The 18,499-nt window shown below is 47.0% G+C and overlaps 1 protein-coding gene across 1 annotated transcript in view; it reads right to left on the bottom strand.

Moving 5' to 3' along the window:
* Nucleotides 1–18,499, bottom strand: part of LOC139582222 (uncharacterized) — a 35,650-nt gene that overhangs the window by 15,723 nt on the left and 1,428 nt on the right. The window lies entirely within an intron of this gene.

Genomic DNA, 18,499 nt, shown 5'->3' with positions numbered 1-18,499 from the left:
ATATCAGTGATTAGTGAACAATCATACTGCTCTCTACTGTATGTGTCTGATGATGAGTTATTTAAAAATTACCTTAGAGAATATTCTTCTCCTAGTATCAGTCTACTCTTAGTATATGGCTACATTTCAATCCATTTTTTCTTCCTTTCCTTCTTCCCTTATTCACTCCCCTTCATAGATCTCAGACGGGTGGACGTAAGGAGTTGTTCCGTCTAGTTTTCCAACACATTTCTTTCACATATCCAATCCTACCAGAGTTAAAGAGGGCAAAAGGGAGGGAACATTCACATCCCACAGGAATGAAACACAGCCTTTACCTTTGTTGGAACTTCAAATGATATCAGCAGTAAACTGGTGATTTTATCATGGGTGACTGAGGTGTAACACTGTGCTTCATTTCTACCATAACCCCTGACCTCTGACCCCTGGGTTAACCCGTCAGTACCCCATGCCAGAGAGCAGGATCCACAACTACATGTATCAGCTCTGCAGGTCTCTGGACCACATACACAAGTAATCACAGATGAGCATTAGGAGAGCAGGCTCCCTTCTGATGTGTGTGTGTGTGTGTGTGTGTGTGTGTGTGTGTGTGTGTGTGTGTGTGTGTGTGTGTGTGTGTGTGTGTGTGTGTGTGTGTGTGTGTGTGTGTGTGTGTGTGTGTGTGTGTGTGTGTGTGTGTGTGTGTGTGTGTGTGTGTGTGTGTGTGTGTGTGTGTGTGTGTGTGTGTGTGTGTGTGTGTGTGTGTGTGTGTGTGTGTGTCAAGGGTCATTCCAGTACATTTTTCTGACATGTAACTTCTCTCCCCACAGTCATGGTCTCTTCCACCGGGACGTCAAACCAGAGAACATTCTGATTAAGGTGAGACAGATTCCCATAGACAGATGTATTGAGTTTGGAGGAGAACTCTACTGAACCTACCATGGTGGCACTAAGAATGCCATGACAAACACTCACAGTTACATTATTACTATACGTTGTATTCAGTCACTGTTTTATGAAAATGGATGTTCAGTAAAATGTTTCTTTATCATTTAAAAGCCACATTCCAGCCTTCATCAGCAAGCTTCATACAGTACCTGGTGGTAGGACAGTATAACACACACACAGTAGTAGTATTCTGTGTCTTCTCCCCTCAACAGAAGGACACTCTGAAGCTGGGGGACTTTGGCTCGTGTTAGAGTGTTTACTCCCGCCCTACACAGAGTAAATCTCTACACGTTGGTACACAACCCCAGAGTGCCTCGTAACGGACGGACACTACTCTCACAAGATGGACGTCTGGAGCACCGGCTGTGTCTTCTACAAGATCATCAGGTAATGATTCATTATGTATTAATGGGGTAGTAGTATCTCTTCCACTGTAGTACAGGTGTGTCTTTGAGAGCTGTAGCCTCCAGTGTTGTGTCTTCAAGATCATAAGGAACCAAACCAATCACATTATACTCTGACAGACGTACCACTGAGTTTCACCACTAGGTGGTGCCATGTAGCTAGTTAAAGGGAAGTAGGATCCTCTATTTGTCTCTAGTCCCTATTTGTTGGACACTGTGTAACCCATTGCATTATAATGATTCAATGATCATTACAGTTCTGTGGTGTAACTTATATCCACCCTCTTGGTTTGACCTCTGTATGACCCCCCCCCCTCCTTTCCATATCAAACCAGTTGTATTTTCAGAAAATTCTCCATGAATATAGTTCATTTGGCTAGTTAAGCTCTGAATATCAGCTACTCAACTTTATCAGGAGTTATCCTGAGCCTAGTTAAAATGTGTTTACACAGCGGGAAATGCAGAAATATTTTATTTTTCACTATAATCATCTGGTCAAACATTGATGCATACAGATATGAAACCACTGATTATGACAATTTAGCCCACGGGGTGAAACTTCTGTTCAGCAGATGTGAGTAACCTGATTGTCCATTCCTGATTGTCCAACGGCCTGCTACCCATTTTACTTAGACCTGTCCTGTTTTTAGGATATACCGTTTGTTAACATGTCAGTGCATTTTCTATTTGATTGGGAGCCATTCAGGTCAGAATATTTGTTCAGAGAAACCTGCATGATGTAAAAAGTGTCCATCTAAATACATTGTCATACATTTAATCTCCAGCCTGCAGGTATAGAAAAGGCCACACTCTTTCTGCCATGTCCGATATCTGTTACATGATTTATGTTTGATTATTTTTGTATGTTATTGTATTTTACCCAGCCTTGTTCTCCCCAATTAGATCTTGTCTCATCGCTGCAACTCCCCAACGGGCTCGGGAGAGGCGAAGGTGGAATCATGCGTCCTCAGAAACATGACCCGCCTAACCACGCTCCTTAATTATGGCTGGGGGCAGTATTGAGTAGCTTGGATGAATAAGGTGCCCTGAGGTGCCCAGAGTAAACGGCCTGCTACTCAGTTCCAGAAGCTAAAATATGCATATTATTAGTATATTTGGATAGAAAACACTCTGAAGTTTATAAAACTGTTTGAATGATGTCTGTGAGTATAACAGAACTCATATGGCAGGCAAAAACCTGAGAAAAAGTCCAACCAGGAAGTGGGAAATCTGAGGTTTGTTGTTTTTCAACTCATTCCCTATTGAAGATACAGTGGGATATTGGTCATGTTGCACTTCCTAAGGCTTCCACCAGATGTCAACAGTCTTTAGAACCTTGTTTGATGCTTCTACTGTGAGGTGGGGGCTCATAAGGTCTGTTTGAGCCAGGTGTCTGGGAGAGTGCCATGAGCTCGTGACGCTCGTTCACGTGAGAGCGAGCTCTGTTCCATTGCATTTCTACAGACAAAGGAATTCTCCGGTTGGAACATTATTGAAAACGTCCTAAAGATTGATTCTATACTTCGTTTGACATGTTTCTACGGACTGTAACGGAACTTTTTGACTTTTCGTCTGCTCGTGCGTCATGAATTTGGATTTGTGAACTGAACGGGCTAACAAAAGGAGGTATTTGGACATAAAGATTAACTTTATCAAACAATTCAAACTTTTATTGTGGAACTGGGATTCCTAGGAGTGCATTCTGATGAAGATCATCAAAGGTAAGTGAATATTTATATTGCTATTTCTGACTTCTGTTGACTCCAACATGGCGGATATCTGTTTGGGTTGTTTTGGTCTCTGAGCGCCGTACTCAGATTATTGCATGGTTTGCTTTTTCCGTAAAGTTTTTTTTTAAATCTGACACAGCAGTTGTATTAAGGAGAAGTGTATCTAAAGTTCCATGTATAACACTTGTATTTTCATCAACATTTATGATGAGTATTTCTGTAAAATAATGTGGCTCTCTGCAAAATCACCGGATGTTTTTGGAAGTACTGAACATAACGCGCCAATGTATACTGAGATTTTTTTATATAAATATGAACTTTATCGAACAAAACATACATATATTGTGTAACATGAAGTCCTATGTGTGTCATCTGATGAAGATCATCAAAGGTTAGTGATTAATTCTATCTCTATTTCAGGTTTTTGTGACTCGTCTCTGGCTGGAAAAATGGCTGTGTTTTTCTGTGACTTGGCTCTGACCTAACATTATCGTTTGTGGTGCTTTCGCCGTAAAGCCCATTTGAAATTGGACACTGTGGTGGGATTAACAAGAAGTTTATCTTTAAAATGGTGTGAAATACTTGTATGCTTGAGGAATTTTATTTATGAGATTTCTGTTCTTTGAATTTGGCGCCCTGCACTTTCACTGGCTGTTGTCATATCGATCCCGTTAGCGGGATCTCAGCCCAAAGAGGTTTTTAACACCCGCCAGTTTAAGTCGGAAGCCAGCCGCACCAATGTCTCGGAGGAAACACTGTTCAACGACCGGGGTCAGCCTGCAGGCAACCAGCCCGCCACAAAAATTATAGATTTTTTAATACATTTTGAATTCAGGCTTTATAACAACAAAATATGGAATAAGTCAAGGGGTATAAACACTTACTGAAGGCACTGTACAAGTAGTCTACCATTCATGTTAACCTTTTGTACTTCAGACTTCTCTCTTTCTTTGTACATTTCTGCTTGTCTGGGTAACGCTGATATATTTTCTGCTAAACAATGTGAGTAAACAAACACTCTGCATCCCCTCTCTGGTCCTGTCAGGTCCCCCACTAAACCAGATCCTCCATCCCCTCTCGGTCCTGTCAGATCACTCACTAAACCAGCCCCCATCCCATCACTGGTCCTGTCAGGTCCCCCACTAAACCAGACCTCCATCCCTTCTATGGTCCTGTCAGGTCCTCCACTAAACCAGCCCCCATCCCCACTCTGGTCCTGTCTGGTCCCCCGCTAAACCAGCCCTTTATCCCCTCTCTGGTCCTGTCAGGACCACCACTAAACCAGCCCTCAATCCCCTCTCTGGTCCTGTCAGGTCCCAAACTAAACTAGACCCCATCCCCTCTCTGGTCCTGTCAGGTCCCCCACTAAACCAGCACTCCATCCCCTCTGGTCCTGACTGGTTCTCCTCCACTAAACATACCCCCATCCCCTCTGGTCCTGGCTGGTTCTCCTCCACTAAACTAGACCAATTCCTCTCTTTGGTCCTGGCTGGTTCTCCTCCACTAAACTAAACCCTCTCCCCGGTCCTGGCTGGTTCTCCTTGACAAAATAGACCCCCATCCGCTCTGGTCCTGTCAGGTCCCCCACTAAACCAGACCCCTTCCTCTCTTTGGTCCTCTCTGGTCCTGTCAGGTCCCAAACTAAACTAGACCCCATCCCCTCTCTGGTCCTGTCAGGTCCCCCACTAAACCAGCACTCCATCCCCTCTGGTCCTGACTGGTTCTCCTCCACTAAACATACCCCCATCCCCTCTGGTCCTGACTGGTTCTCCTCCACTAAACTAGACCCCCATCCCCTCTGGTCCTGGCTGGTTCTCCTCCACTAAACTAGACCCCTATCCCCTGCCCGGTCCTGGCTGGTTCTCCTCGACAAAATATACCCCCATCCTCTCTGGTCCTGTCAGGTCCCCAACTAAACAAGATCCTCCATCCCCTCTCTGGTCCTGTCAGGTCTCACACTAAACCAGCCCACCATCCTCTCTGGTCCTGTCAGGTCCCCCGCTAAACCAGCCCCCATCCCCTCTCTGGTCCTGTCAGGTCCCCCACTAAATCAGCCCTCTATCCCCCCTCTGGTCCTGTCAGGTCCCCCACTAAACCAGCTCTCCATCCACTCTCTGGTCCTGTCAGGTCCCCCACTAATCCAGATCCGCCATCCCCTCTCTGGTCCTGTCAGGTCCCCTACTTAACCAGACCCCTTCCTCTCTTTGGTACTGTCTGGTTCTCCTCCACTAAACTAGACCCCCATCCCCTCTGGTCCTGGCTGGTTCTCCTCGACAAAATATACCCCCATCCTCTCTGGTCCTGTCAGGTCCCCAACTAAACAAGATCCTCCATCCCATCTCTGGTCCTTTCAGGTCCTCCACTAAACCAGCCCTCCATCCCCTCTGGTCCTGTCATCCCCTCTGGTCCTGTCAGGTCCCCAACTAAACCAGACCCCATCCCCTCTCTGGTCCTGTCAGGTCCCCAACTAAACCAGCCCTCGATCCTCTCTGGTCCTGTCTGGTCCCCCGATAAACCAGCCCCCATCCCCTCTCTGGTCCTGTCAGATCCCCCACTAAACCAGCCCTTTATCCCCTCTCTGGTCCTGTCAGGACCAACACTAAACCAGATCCTCCATCCCCACTCTGGTCCTGTCAGGTTCCCCACTAAACCAGCCCTCTTTCCCCTTTCTGGTCCTGTCAGGTCCCCCACTAAACCAGCACTCCATCCCCTCTGGTCCTGACTGGTTCTCCTCCACTAAACATACCCCCATCCCCTCTGGTCCTGGCTGGTTCTCCTCCACTAAACTAGACCAATTCCTCTCTTTGGTCCTGGCTGGTTCTCCTCCACTAAACTAAACCCTCTCCCCGGTCCTGGCTGGTTCTCCTTGACAAAATAGACCCCAATCCGCTCTGGTCCTGTCAGGTCCCCCACTAAACCAGCCCTTTATCCCCTCTCTGGTCCTGTCAGGACCAACACTAAACCAGATCCTCCATCCCCACTCTGGTCCTGTCAGGTTCCCCACTAAACCAGCCCTCTTTCCCCTTTCTGGTCCTGTCAGGTCCCCCACTAAACCAGCACTCCATCCCCTCTGGTCCTGACTGGTTCTCCTCCACTAAACATACCCCCATCCCCTCTGGTCCTGGCTGGTTCTCCTCCACTAAACCAGACCCCTTCCTCTCTTTGGTCTTGTCTGGTTCTCCTCCACTAAACTAGACCCCCATCCCCTCTGGTCCTGGCAGGTTCTCCTCCACCTAACTAGACCCCTTCCTCTCTTTGGTCCTGGCTGGTTCTCCTCCACTAAACTAGACCCCTATCCCCTGCCCGGTCCTGGCTGGTTCTCCTCGACAAAATATACCCCCATCCTCTCTGGTCCTGTCAGGTACCCAACTAAACAAGATCCTCCATCCCCTCTCTGGTCCTGTCAGGTCCCCCGCTAAACCAGCCCCCATCCCCTCTCTGGTCCTGTCAGGTCCCCCACTAAACCAGCCCTCTATCCCCTCTCTGGTCCTGTCAGGACCACCACTAAACCAGATCCTCCATCCCCACTCTGGTCCTGTCAGGTTCCCCACTAAACCAGCCCTCTATCCCCTCTCTGGTCCTGTCAGGTCCCCAACTAAACCAGACCCCTCCCTCTCTTTGGTCCTGGCTGGTTCTCCTTGACAAAATATACCCCCATCCCCTCTGGTCCTGTCAGGTCCCCCACTAAACCAGCTCTCCATCCCCTCTCTGGTCCTGTCAGGTCCCCCACTAATCCAGATCCGTCATCCCCTCTCTGGTCCTGTCAGGTCCCCTACTTAACCAGACCCCTTCCTCTCTTTGGTACTGTCTGGTTCTCCTCCACTAAACTAGACCCCCATCCCCTCTGGTCCTGGCTGGTTCTCCTCGACAAAATATACCCCCATCCTCTCTGGTCCTGTCAGGTCCCCAACTAAACAAGATCCTCCATCCCATCTCTGGTCCTATCAGGTCCCCCACTAAACCAGCCCTCCATCCCCTCTGGTCCTGTCAGGTCCCCCACTAAACCAGCCCCCATCCCCTCTCTGGTCCTGTCAGGTCCCCAACTAAACCAGCCCTCGATCCTCTCTGGTCCTGTCTGGTCCCCCGCTAAACCAGCCCCCATCCCCTCTCTGGTCCTGTCAGGTCCCCCACTAAACCAGCCCTTTATCCCCTCTCTGGTCCTGTCAGGACCACCACTAAACCAGATCCTCCATCCCCACTCTGGTCCTGTCAGGTTCCCCACTAAACCAGCCCTCTATCCCCTCTCTGGTCCTGTCAGGTCCCCCACTAAACCAGCACTCCATCCCCTCTGGTCCTGACTGGTTCTCCTCCACTAAACATACCCCCATCCCCTCTGGTCCTGGCTGGTTCTCTTCCACTAAACTAGACCAATTCCTCTCTCTGGTCCTGGCTGGTTCTCCTCCACTAAACTAAACCCTCTCCCCGGTCCTGGCTGGTTCTCCTTGACAAAATAGACCCCCATCCGCTCTGGTCCTGTCAGGTCCCCTACTAAACCAGACCCCATCCCCTCTCTGGTACTGTTGAGTCCCCCACTAAACCAGATCCGCCATCCCCTCTCTGGTCCTGTCAGGTCCCACACTAAACCAGACCACTTCCTCTCTTTGGTCCTGTCTGGTTCTCCTCCACTAAACTAGACCCCCATCCCCTCTGGTCCTGGCAGGTTCTCATCCACCTAACTAGACCCCTTTCTCTCTTTGGTCCTGGCTGGTTCTCCTCCACTAAACTAGACCCCTATCCCCTGCCCGGTCCTGGCTGGTTCTCCTCGACAAAATATACCCCCATCCTCTCTGGTCCTGTCAGGTCCCCAACTAAACAAGATCCTCCATCCCCTCTCTGGTCCTGTCAGGTCCCCCGCTAAACCAGCCCCCATCCCCTCTCTGGTCCTGTCAGGTCCCCCACTAAACCAGCCCTCTATCCCCTCTCTGGTCCTGTCAGGACCACCACTAAACCAGATCCTCCATCCCCACTCTGGTCCTGTCAGGTTCCCCACTAAACCAGCCCTCTATCCCCTCTCTGGTCCTGTCAGGTCCCCAACTAAACCAGACCCCTCCCTCTCTTTGGTCCTGGCTGGTTCTCCTTGACAAAATATACCCCCATCCCCTCTGGTCCTGTCAGGTCCCCCACTAAACCAGCCCTCCATCCCCTCTCTGGTCCTGTCAGGTCCCCCACTAATCCAGATCCGCCATCCCCTCTCTGGTCCTGTCAGGTCCCCTACTTAACCAGACCCATTCCTCTCTTTGGTACTGTCTGGTTCTCCTCCACTAAACTAGACCCCCATCCCCTCTGGTCCTGGCTGGTTCTCCTCGACAAAATATACCCCCATCCTCTCTGGTCCTGTCAGGTCCCCAACTAAACAAGATCCTCCATCCCATCTCTGGTCCTATCAGGTCCCCCACTAAACCAGCCCTCGATCCTCTCTGGTCCTGACTGGTCGCCAACTAAACCAGACCCCATCTCCTCTCTGGTCCTGTCAGGTCGCCAACTAAACCAGACCCCATCCCCTCTCTGGTCCTGTCAGGTCGCCAACTAAACCAGACCCCATCTCCTCTCTGGTCCTGTCAGGTCGCCAACTAAACCAGCCCTCCATCCCCTCTCTGGTCCTGTCAGGTCCCCCACTAAACTAGACCCCTATCCTCTCTCTCGTCCTGCCAGGTCCCATACTAAACCACCCCTCATCCCCTCTCTCGTCCTGCCAGATCCCATACTAAACCACCCCTCATCCCCTCTCTCGTCCTGCCAGGTCCCATACTAAACCACCCCTCATCCCCTCTCTGGTCCTGTCAGGTCCCCAACTAAACCAGACCCCTCCCTCTCTTTGGTCCTGGCTGGTTCTCCTTGACAAAATATACCCCCATCCCCTCTGGTCCTGTCAGGTCCCCCACTAAACCAGCCCTCCATCCCCTCTCTGGTCCTGTCAGGTCCCCCACTAATCCAGATCCGCAATCCCCTCTCTGGTCCTATCAGGTCCCCCACTAAACCAAACCTCCATCCCCTGTGGTCCTGTCAGGTCCCCCACTAAACCAGCCCTCCATCCCCTCTCTGGTCCTGTCAGGTCCCCCACTAATCCAGATCCGCAATCCCCTCTCTGGTCCTATCAGGTCCCCCACTAAACCAAACCTCCATCCCCTCTGGTCCTGTCAGGTCCCCCACTAAACCACCCCTCATCCCCTCTCTCGTCCTGCCAGGTCCCATACTAAACCACCCCTCATCCCCTCTCTCGTCCTGCCAGGTCCCCCACTAAACCACCCCTCATCCCCTCTCTCGTCCTGCCAGGTCCCATACTAAACCACCCCTCATCCCCTCTCTCGTCCTGCCATGTCCCATACTAAACCACCCCTCATCCCCTCTCTGGTCCTGTCAGGTCCCCCACTAAACCAGCACTCCATCCCCTCTGGTCCTGACTGGTTCTCCTCCACTAAACATACCCCCATCCCCTCTCTCATCCTGCCAGGTCCCATACTAAACCACCCCTCATCCCCTCTCTCGTCCTGGCAGATCCCATACTAAACCACCCCTCATCCCCTCTCTCGTCCTGCCAGATCCCATACTAAACCACCCCTCATCCCCTCTCTCGTCCTGCCAGGTCCCATACTAAACCACCCCTTATCCCCTCTCTCGTCCTGCCAGGTCCCATACTAAACCACCCCTCATCCCCTCTCTCGTCCTGCCAGGTCCCATACTAAACCACCCCTCATCCCCTCTCTCGTCCTGCCATGTCCCATACTAAACCACCCCTCATCCCCTCTCTGGTCCTGTCAGGTCCCCCACTAAACCAGCACTCCATCCCCTCTGGTCCTGACTGGTTCTCCTCCACTAAACATACCCCCATCCCCTCTGATCCTGGCTGGTTCTCCTCCACTAAACTAAACCCTCTCCCCGGTCCTGGCTGGTTCTCCTTGACAAAATAGACCCCCATCCGCTCTGGTCCTGTCAGGTCCCCTACTAAACCAGACCCCATCCCCTCTCTGGTACTGTTGAGTCCCCCACTAAACCAAATCCGCCATCCCCTCTCTGGTCCTGTCAGGTCCCACACTAAACCAGACCACTTCCTCTCTTTGGTCCTGTCTGGTTCTCCTCCACTAAACTAGACCCCCATCCCCTCTGGTCCTGGCAGGTTCTCATCCACCTAACTAGACCCCTTTCTCTCTTTGGTCCTGGCTGGTTCTCCTCCACTAAACTAGACCCCTATCCCCTGCCCGGTCCTGGCTGGTTCTCCTCGACAAAATATACCCCCATCCTCTCTGGTCCTGTCAGGTCCCCAACTAAACAAGATCCTCCATCCCCTCTCTGGTCCTGTCAGGTCCCCCGCTAAACCAGCCCCCATCCCCTCTCTGGTCCTGTCAGGTCCCCCACTAAACCAGCCCTCTATCCCCTCTCTGGTCCTGTCAGGACCACCACTAAACCAGATCCTCCATCCCCACTCTGGTCCTGTCAGGTTCCCCACTAAACCAGCCCTCTATCCCCTCTCTGGTCCTGTCAGGTCCCTAACTAAACCAGACCCCTCCCTCTCTTTGGTCCTGGCTGGTTCTCCTTGACAAAATATACCCCCATCCCCTCTGGTCCTGTCAGGTCCCCCACTAAAACCAGCCCTCCATCCCCTCTCTGGTCCTGTCAGGTCCCCCACTAATCCAGATCCGCCATCCCCTCTCTGGTCCTGTCAGGTCCCCTACTTAACCAGACCCATTCCTCTCTTTGGTACTGTCTGGTTCTCCTCCACTAAACTAGACCCCCATCCCCTCTGGTCCTGGCTGGTTCTCCTCGACAAAATATACCCCCATCCTCTCTGGTCCTGTCAGGTCCCCAACTAAACAAGATCCTCCATCCCATCTCTGGTCCTATCAGGTCCCCCACTAAACCAGCCCTCGATCCTCTCTGGTCCTGTCAGGTCCCCCACTAAACCACACCTCATCCCCTCTCTCGTCCTGCCAGATCCCATACTAAACCACCCCTCATCCCCTCTCTCGTCCTGCCAGATCCCATACTAAACCACCCCTCATCCCCTCTCTCGTCCTGCCAGGTCCCATACTAAACCACCCCTTATCCCCTCTCTCGTCCTGCCAGGTCCCATACTAAACCACCCCTCATCCCCTCTCTCGTCCTGCCAGGTCCCATACTAAACCACCCCTCATCCCCTCTCTCGTCCTGCCATGTCCCATACTAAACCACCCCTCATCCCCTCTCTCGTCCTGCCATGTCCCATACTAAACCACCCCTCATCCCCTCTCTCGTCCTGCCAGGTCCCATACTAAACCACCCCCCATCCTCTCTCTGGTCCTGGCTGGTTATCCTACACTAAACTAGACCTCATCCTCTCTCTGGTCCTGGCTGGTTCTCTTCCACTAAACCACCCCTCATCCCCTCTCTCGTCCTGCCATGTCCCATACTAAACCACCCCTCATCCCCTCTCTCGTCCTGCCATGTCCCATACTAAACCACCCCTCATCCCCTCTCTCGTCCTGCCATGTCCCATACTAAACCACCCCTCATCCCCTCTCTCTGGTCCAGCCAGGTTCCATACTAAACCACCCTCCATCCCCTCTGTTCCTGGCTGGTTCTCCCCCACTAAACTAGACCCCATCCTCTCTTTGGTCCAGTCAGGTCCCCCACTAAACTAGACCTCATCCTCTCTCTGGTCCTGGCTGGTTCTCTTCCACTAAACCAGACCCCCATCCTCTTCCTGGTCCTGTCAGGTTCTCCACTTAACCAGATCCTCCCTGTGACTGTAGGAGTGGCTGTGGGAGCAGTTGTGTGTTGTCTTTATAGTACGCAGAAGGAGAACATGTACATACTGACATTCATCATTTTTCTTTGACTTTAATGGAGTGCAATAATAACACAGTAATACACATGGAGACAGTTGTTCCACTGTATCAATTATTCAGTTATTTGTTCTTTTCAGAGAATCAACTGATAACAGCATTGTGAGTAACATAAACATGTCATTGACACACTGTGACTAAACAGTTAGTTATTTTACTACAATAGTATAATACACTAAGAGGTTCCACTAATTATATTGTTTTGAATCCATTACCTTTGTTATTAATGTATGAAGGGTCTGAATGCAGTAAACCACTCCACCCCACCATCCAATGAGGACAAGGTTAGTGCATCAATATCCTAATGGAATTTGAAACATGATTCATACGAAACATCATTTGACCCAGTTGTTATCCTGCAATCAGACTAATGTCCAGTTTCAATGATTCACGTTTCAATAACAATTCTGACCCTTGTAGAGTCAACCTGCTGACAGAATCACCTATGCCTCCATTGACCACTTCAATCAAAATCCTCCTCAGAGAGTTGATGTAAGTGAAGCTATACTGAACATATTGTAATGGTATCACTCTCCCTCCTATACACTGTTTACAGCCTTTACTTTGGTGTGCGTCTTGTCTCTGTTGGTCCAAGGTGAAGATGCGATGACCTATGCCTCTGTTATTTTCTTTTAGTATGTAGCACAATAGCAGCTTCTTAGAAAAATGTATTTGAGCTTTGCTGATAACAGTTTTTTTCCTTCATTACTCATGTTGAAAATGATTTTGACTAAAGTAAGTCAGAACTGATTAACTCCTTTCAAAGAGGTCCATAACATTGTATTACCTGTTGGGGTTTAATTCAGTAATTTACTGTCTTCGCCAGTAGGAGGCAGTATAATTCTCAACTGTGAGATATACTCCCTGTGTCACGTTTACTCCCGCTCCCCCTCTCCGGCGCTCGTTGTTGCCAGTGTGGTGATTATTGCGCACACCTGTCACCATCATTACTTCTTGCTTCTCGTCTCCCAGCATCTGTGTTACACCCTGCTAGCTAAGCTATAGCCTAGTTCTCTCTTTTGTTAGGATTTATGTTTATGCACTGTAGCCTGTTAGCATATTGTTTGAATATGAATATTGTTTTGTTACACACACACACACAAACAATACAGAGGGGGGTGTGTGTGTAGGTGTAAGGACTGACCGACACAGGCCATAAAAGCTGTGGACAGTCTGGAGAGGGGAGGGGTGCATCTCTCTAGACCAACCAGGAGGTTAGAATACTGGACAATACCATATTAGGAACTGTTTCAGTGTAGAATCGACAGACACAAGACGGATCTAATCTACCCAGCAACCAGATGTGGACAAAAGGAACGCAAAGCAAAGGCTGGGCAAAGTCTAAACCGCGCCCAGCCTCTACTGTGATAGGCCAACAGACGCGTTGGAACTACGTCATCACGGTATAAGAACAGCTGTTTACGTACTTCCTGCAGTTCCCTGTTAACCCTGCGTGGTGATACAGCGAACCCGTATATACGAAAATTGCATTTGCCATTCATTGTTTGTGGTAATTAACCGTTTGTCAATCTAGGGGGTGCTGTTTCCACTTTGGAAAATATCGTCTCCAAATTAAACTGCCTCATACTCAATTCTTGCTCGTACAATATGCATATTATTATTACTATTGGATAGAAAACAATCTCTAGTTTCTAAAACCGTTTGAATTATGTCTGTGGGTGAACCAGAACTCTTTCTGCAGCGAAATCCATGACAGGAACTGCGAAGGTCTGAAAACGAGGCTCTGTTCTCAGATCAGTTTAAAGCTCTGTATGTATCCTATGGGTCGACTGCACCCGCCTTCCCCTGGATGTCAGTAACCAATGAGAAGTGGAATGGAGTTTCTACGTAGTTCTCAGACATTATAAAAGGCCAAGGAACGAAGGGAGCTCTCTTTTCGACATTCGTCATTACGCAAAGCAAGACCTCAGGATGGCATTTTGAAACGCTCAGTTATCAGCCTTAGATATATCCGTCTGTAATTTAATTCGATATAGGTGTTAGAAACATCATAACGAAGTTATTTTAAACCGAGTTATATCAGTTTATGCGAGTATATTGATATTTTCGGAATTTCCTTTATTATTAGTATTGCGTTTTGAGGATTTGGGCATGTTGTGGCCACATAGCTATTGTTAGCTGCTAATTCCGAAGTTGAAGACGACGTTTTACAACCAAGCAACGATTCTTTTGGACAAAGGACACCTTGCCCAAGATTCTGATGGAAGCTCGTCCAAAAGTAAGAGCTATTTATGATGTTATTCCGTATTTATGTGGAAAAATGTAAACGGATTTGTCCGCCATTATTGCGGCACTAGTCTGGCTGTAACGCACACTGTATGTCTAGTAACGTTAATTTTAAAAATCTAACTCAGCGGTTGCATTAATAACTAATGCATCTTTCATTTGCTGTCCAACCTGTATTTTTTAGTCAAGTTTACGATTATTTATCGATTAGATTAGGTGCCTTTCCAAGATGGCGCCGGCCAGAATGCATGACCTGTTGCCACTGATCACATTGTATAACCACGATTTGTGCTGCTAAATATGCACATTTTCGAACAAAACCTATATGCATTGTGTAATATGATGTTACAGGACTGTCATCTGACGAAGTATATCAAGGTTAGTCAAAAATTATATATCTTTTGCTGTATTGTTACGATCGCTAACCTGTGCTGCTGGTAAATTGCTTGTGTTTCTGGCTATTGTGCTAAGCTAATATAATGCTATATTGTGTTTTCGCTGTAAAACACTTAAAAAATCTGACATATTGGCTGGATTCACAAGATGTTGGGCTTTCATTTGCTGTACGCTGTGTATTTTTCAGAAATGTTTTAAGATGAGTAATTAGGTATTTGACGTTGGTCTCTGTAATTATTCTGGCAGCATCGGCACTATTTCAGATTGCAGCTGAAAAAGTTGAGTCTTTTGCTATCGTGGTTAGCTAATAGATTTACATATTGTGTCTTCCCTGTAAAACATTTTAAAAATCAGAAATGATGGCTGGATTCACAAGATGTGTATCTTTCATCTGGTGTCTTGCACTTGTGATTTAATGATATTTAGATGCTAGTATTTACTTGTGACGCTATGCTAGTCAGCTTTTTTACTGTGGGGGGTGCTCCCGGATCCGGGATGCTGTGCAAGTAGAAGTTAAACATAATTAAAGAAAGTTAGCAGACCTTGCTTTTTATTTATCCTGACACCGGATGTGTTACACGCAGCGTTCACACTTTCCGTATTGAATATCTTTTCATTTTGTTCCACTAAGAGGCAGCTGCCACAATGAAGCAGAATATTTATTCTGAAACTAAATGAAAATCAAAGATTGTGTTTCAATGTCTTGCCAAGGCTGCACTGTAGCATCTTCTCACAGACGCTAAACCACTAATGGACAGGGGCTTTGACCTGCTTCATTTCTGACCTGGGCCGGTGCACCCCTCCTTAGACAAACTGGTGGTCATACCGATACCAAACTTGATGTGGACACCTGTTTAACGTAGCGTGATACAGCCTCCAGATGTTTGGATTACAGGCAGCACCACTACGCCTGGCAAGAAACTCTGCTGCAGGTAAAGGTGATAAATGGAGTAGTCTGTGACTGGGCTAAAGTCATTTGCAATGTAGGCTAAAGTCATTTGCAATGTCAACGGGAAGAACTGGTGGCTATGGTAAGCAAGGCCTTCAAGTGCTTAAAATTCTTTATTTTGTCATAGAAATTCTGAGTAGACTTTCAGAAAAAGGACAGACACATCTGTCTTTGCTGCTGACTAGAAGAAGGTTGTAAATGAAATAAGGTCAATGTATTCATGCTGTCATGACGTTGGGTTGGGGGTAGGTTTACGACAGTCATAAATAACTCTTTCCCCCTTTTTCTCTCTCCCCACTATAACTGATGTGACATAAGGAAACCCATGGGTTAACATAGAGATTCTGGGTAACATCAGAAGTTGGGGGAAATGAACTATATTCTGGTAATCCAACCAACTGAACATATGCGGTGGTACTTAAGGTATATTATGTCAGTTCGGTTGCCCTCTGACACATTCTCATCAATGAAAGAATGACATAAACTCTACTGTGGAAAGTATAAACATCAGAGGTATCGGATTCACATGGAATTGTGGTTTAATTGAAATGTTTGAATATGACATTATTTGTGAAGAGGTGAAATGTAATTTTAGCTTCCAAATGAGAGATCTGTACTTTCATAAGTTTTCCTCTGCTCACAGTGGCCCACCCCTGTGAAGAGGCATGGGTTATAAACTTTTCAGACACACCCCTCTACCTCCACTATATAAAGCCAGTGACAAGAATATAACTTCCTGTTCCGGGTACATTTTGGATGACGATCCGATGTCAGAATGGTTCAGACAATAACTACAGAACTAGGCCAACATCAGCATGGACTTTGATGGTGAATGGTATGAACTTTGAACTCGTGTTCACTACAGAAGTGATATCTCCTAGCCGTTGAGTTGGCAACAGCTGCTACAAACGCAGGTTAGGAAGGACAGTCCGAGTATCCCGTCTACTACCCACAACGTTACAACAACGTATCCCGTGACTACCAGAGACATTCTCCAAAGGACAGAGGACTCGGGTTGGCGATACGGTCTTCCATCTACCACCAACCTACTGAAGCGCAGCTCAGAGTAAATATTTATTGCATTTTCTTTTTCAAATGGGCGGTAATTTAGAATGCATCAGATACTGTATTTACGAGAGCACAGCTTCGCCTCTGTCCGAGTCTCCCGCTCTTTCACTAAGATCCCGCCCCTTTTCTTTGTGTAACAAGCTGTCATATCTATTCCGCCCGCTAGGGACGTTTTCTGTATGACGTAATTTGTGATCAAGTTATGATTTAATTGTATATGTGTGATTCTGTGTGATTAGTTAGGTATTTAGTAAATAAATAATTAAACCCAATTTTGTATTGCTGATTCAACTTGTTAGCCAGGATTCTTGCAGATAATCAAGGACTTACAACTTTCAGATGAGACTGAATAAAATGACGATTAATGTGACTGCTATTTAGTAAAATATTACTAAATCTTTAAGAGTTTATTCGAAAGATAACAGCTCTATAAATATTCTTTCGTGGTGTCCCTCTCTAGTTAATTAATATTTACATGATTAGTTCAATCAGGTAATATTAATTACGGAGAAATTATTTTATAGAATGTCATAGCAATCAATCTGGCATAGTCAAAGACACGACAATGCCCTACCTGACATTTGCATTTAAGTCATTTAGCAGACGCTCTTATCCAGAGCTACTTACAAATTGGAAAGTTCATACATATTCATCCTGGTCCCCCCGTGGGGAATGAACCCACAACCCTGGCGTTGCAAGGGCCATGCTCTACCAACTGAGCCACACGGGACCATTGTGGAAGGGTAGCCTGAAAAACACCTGTAGCAGTTTGAAATACTGTATTTTTATTAGTTTATATAAAAACAGTTTTAGTAATTAATATACATTTTAGAAGAAGCATTGTGCTCATTAAGTCTGTTTAGGACACAAATGATTAATTAAACAATACCAAGGAATTTCTCCATGCTGATGTCATTAACAATGGACAGAAAAAATTAAACACATCAGCCAAGGTTTGCTGATATTTGAATCCCTACTACATAAAGGTGTATAAAAAGATACTATAATATAAGAACACAACTACGAATTAATACATCTTCCACACTATGCACTAAAATATATAAACATCAACTTTAAAAACATTTATAATGTCCTCTGTTACTGAATCAATAAAGCTCCAGACAGTTTGAAAGTCTTAGTCCAGCACAGGGAGAAGAGGAACAAGGGGTCATTCCTCCAGGACATGGACCTCAATACCAGAGGCTTCTTCTATACAGAGAACAAAACAACATGTCTCACCATTCATTCTATAGCAGACCATAAAGATGAACTAGTTAATAGGATTAGAGGAACAAGATGAGAATATTCATATTCATGGGGTTGACAAGGCTGTACTTCCTGGATAGTAGTGTGGTGGACAGACATATTTGAATAGTGTATATACAGTATATTATATATACATCACACGCAACTTGTAATAAGACCATGAAATTAGCCTATTAAAATGTATATCTGACTCCACATGATAAAAAGTAATATGCAAGAGAATATGGTTGAACCATGTGCAACAATTATTAGTCGTTTAGCTGACTAAGATGAAATAGTTGTCATGAGATTGGAATTCTAAATACAAGTAACGGTTTCACGAGAGAGAGAGAAATGTCTCTTTGGGGTGTGGGTCGTCCTACAGTAGTGGAACACAGAGTGACCACTTGTCATTGGTGAATAATGGTGACATCACAGTACAGTATGGATCCACTGACTCTGTGTTGCCTATAGAGTTGTTTACTGCAATCTGTTACATCTTTCTCTACTCCATTCTCTAGAGCACTAGACAAGCAGTACTTCCTATCAATATGTTTGGGGCTGTTTTTACATGACCAGTCTTATACTGTTGTGGAGTACTGCTGGTTGTCTTGATGGGAATTAGAGTAGTTACATCAGAACTGTCTGGAAACATCAAATCAAGTGTCTTTCTGGACCCAGTCTCAAACCCTGACACAGCATGGGAAAACCCAG

The sequence above is a fragment of the Salvelinus alpinus genome, chromosome 8, assembly GCF_045679555.1.
Source record: "Salvelinus alpinus chromosome 8, SLU_Salpinus.1, whole genome shotgun sequence".
Lineage (NCBI taxonomy): Eukaryota > Metazoa > Chordata > Actinopteri > Salmoniformes > Salmonidae > Salvelinus > Salvelinus alpinus.
The sequence above is the reverse complement of the archived record's forward strand: the minus strand, read 5'-3'. Positions and strand labels throughout refer to the sequence as shown.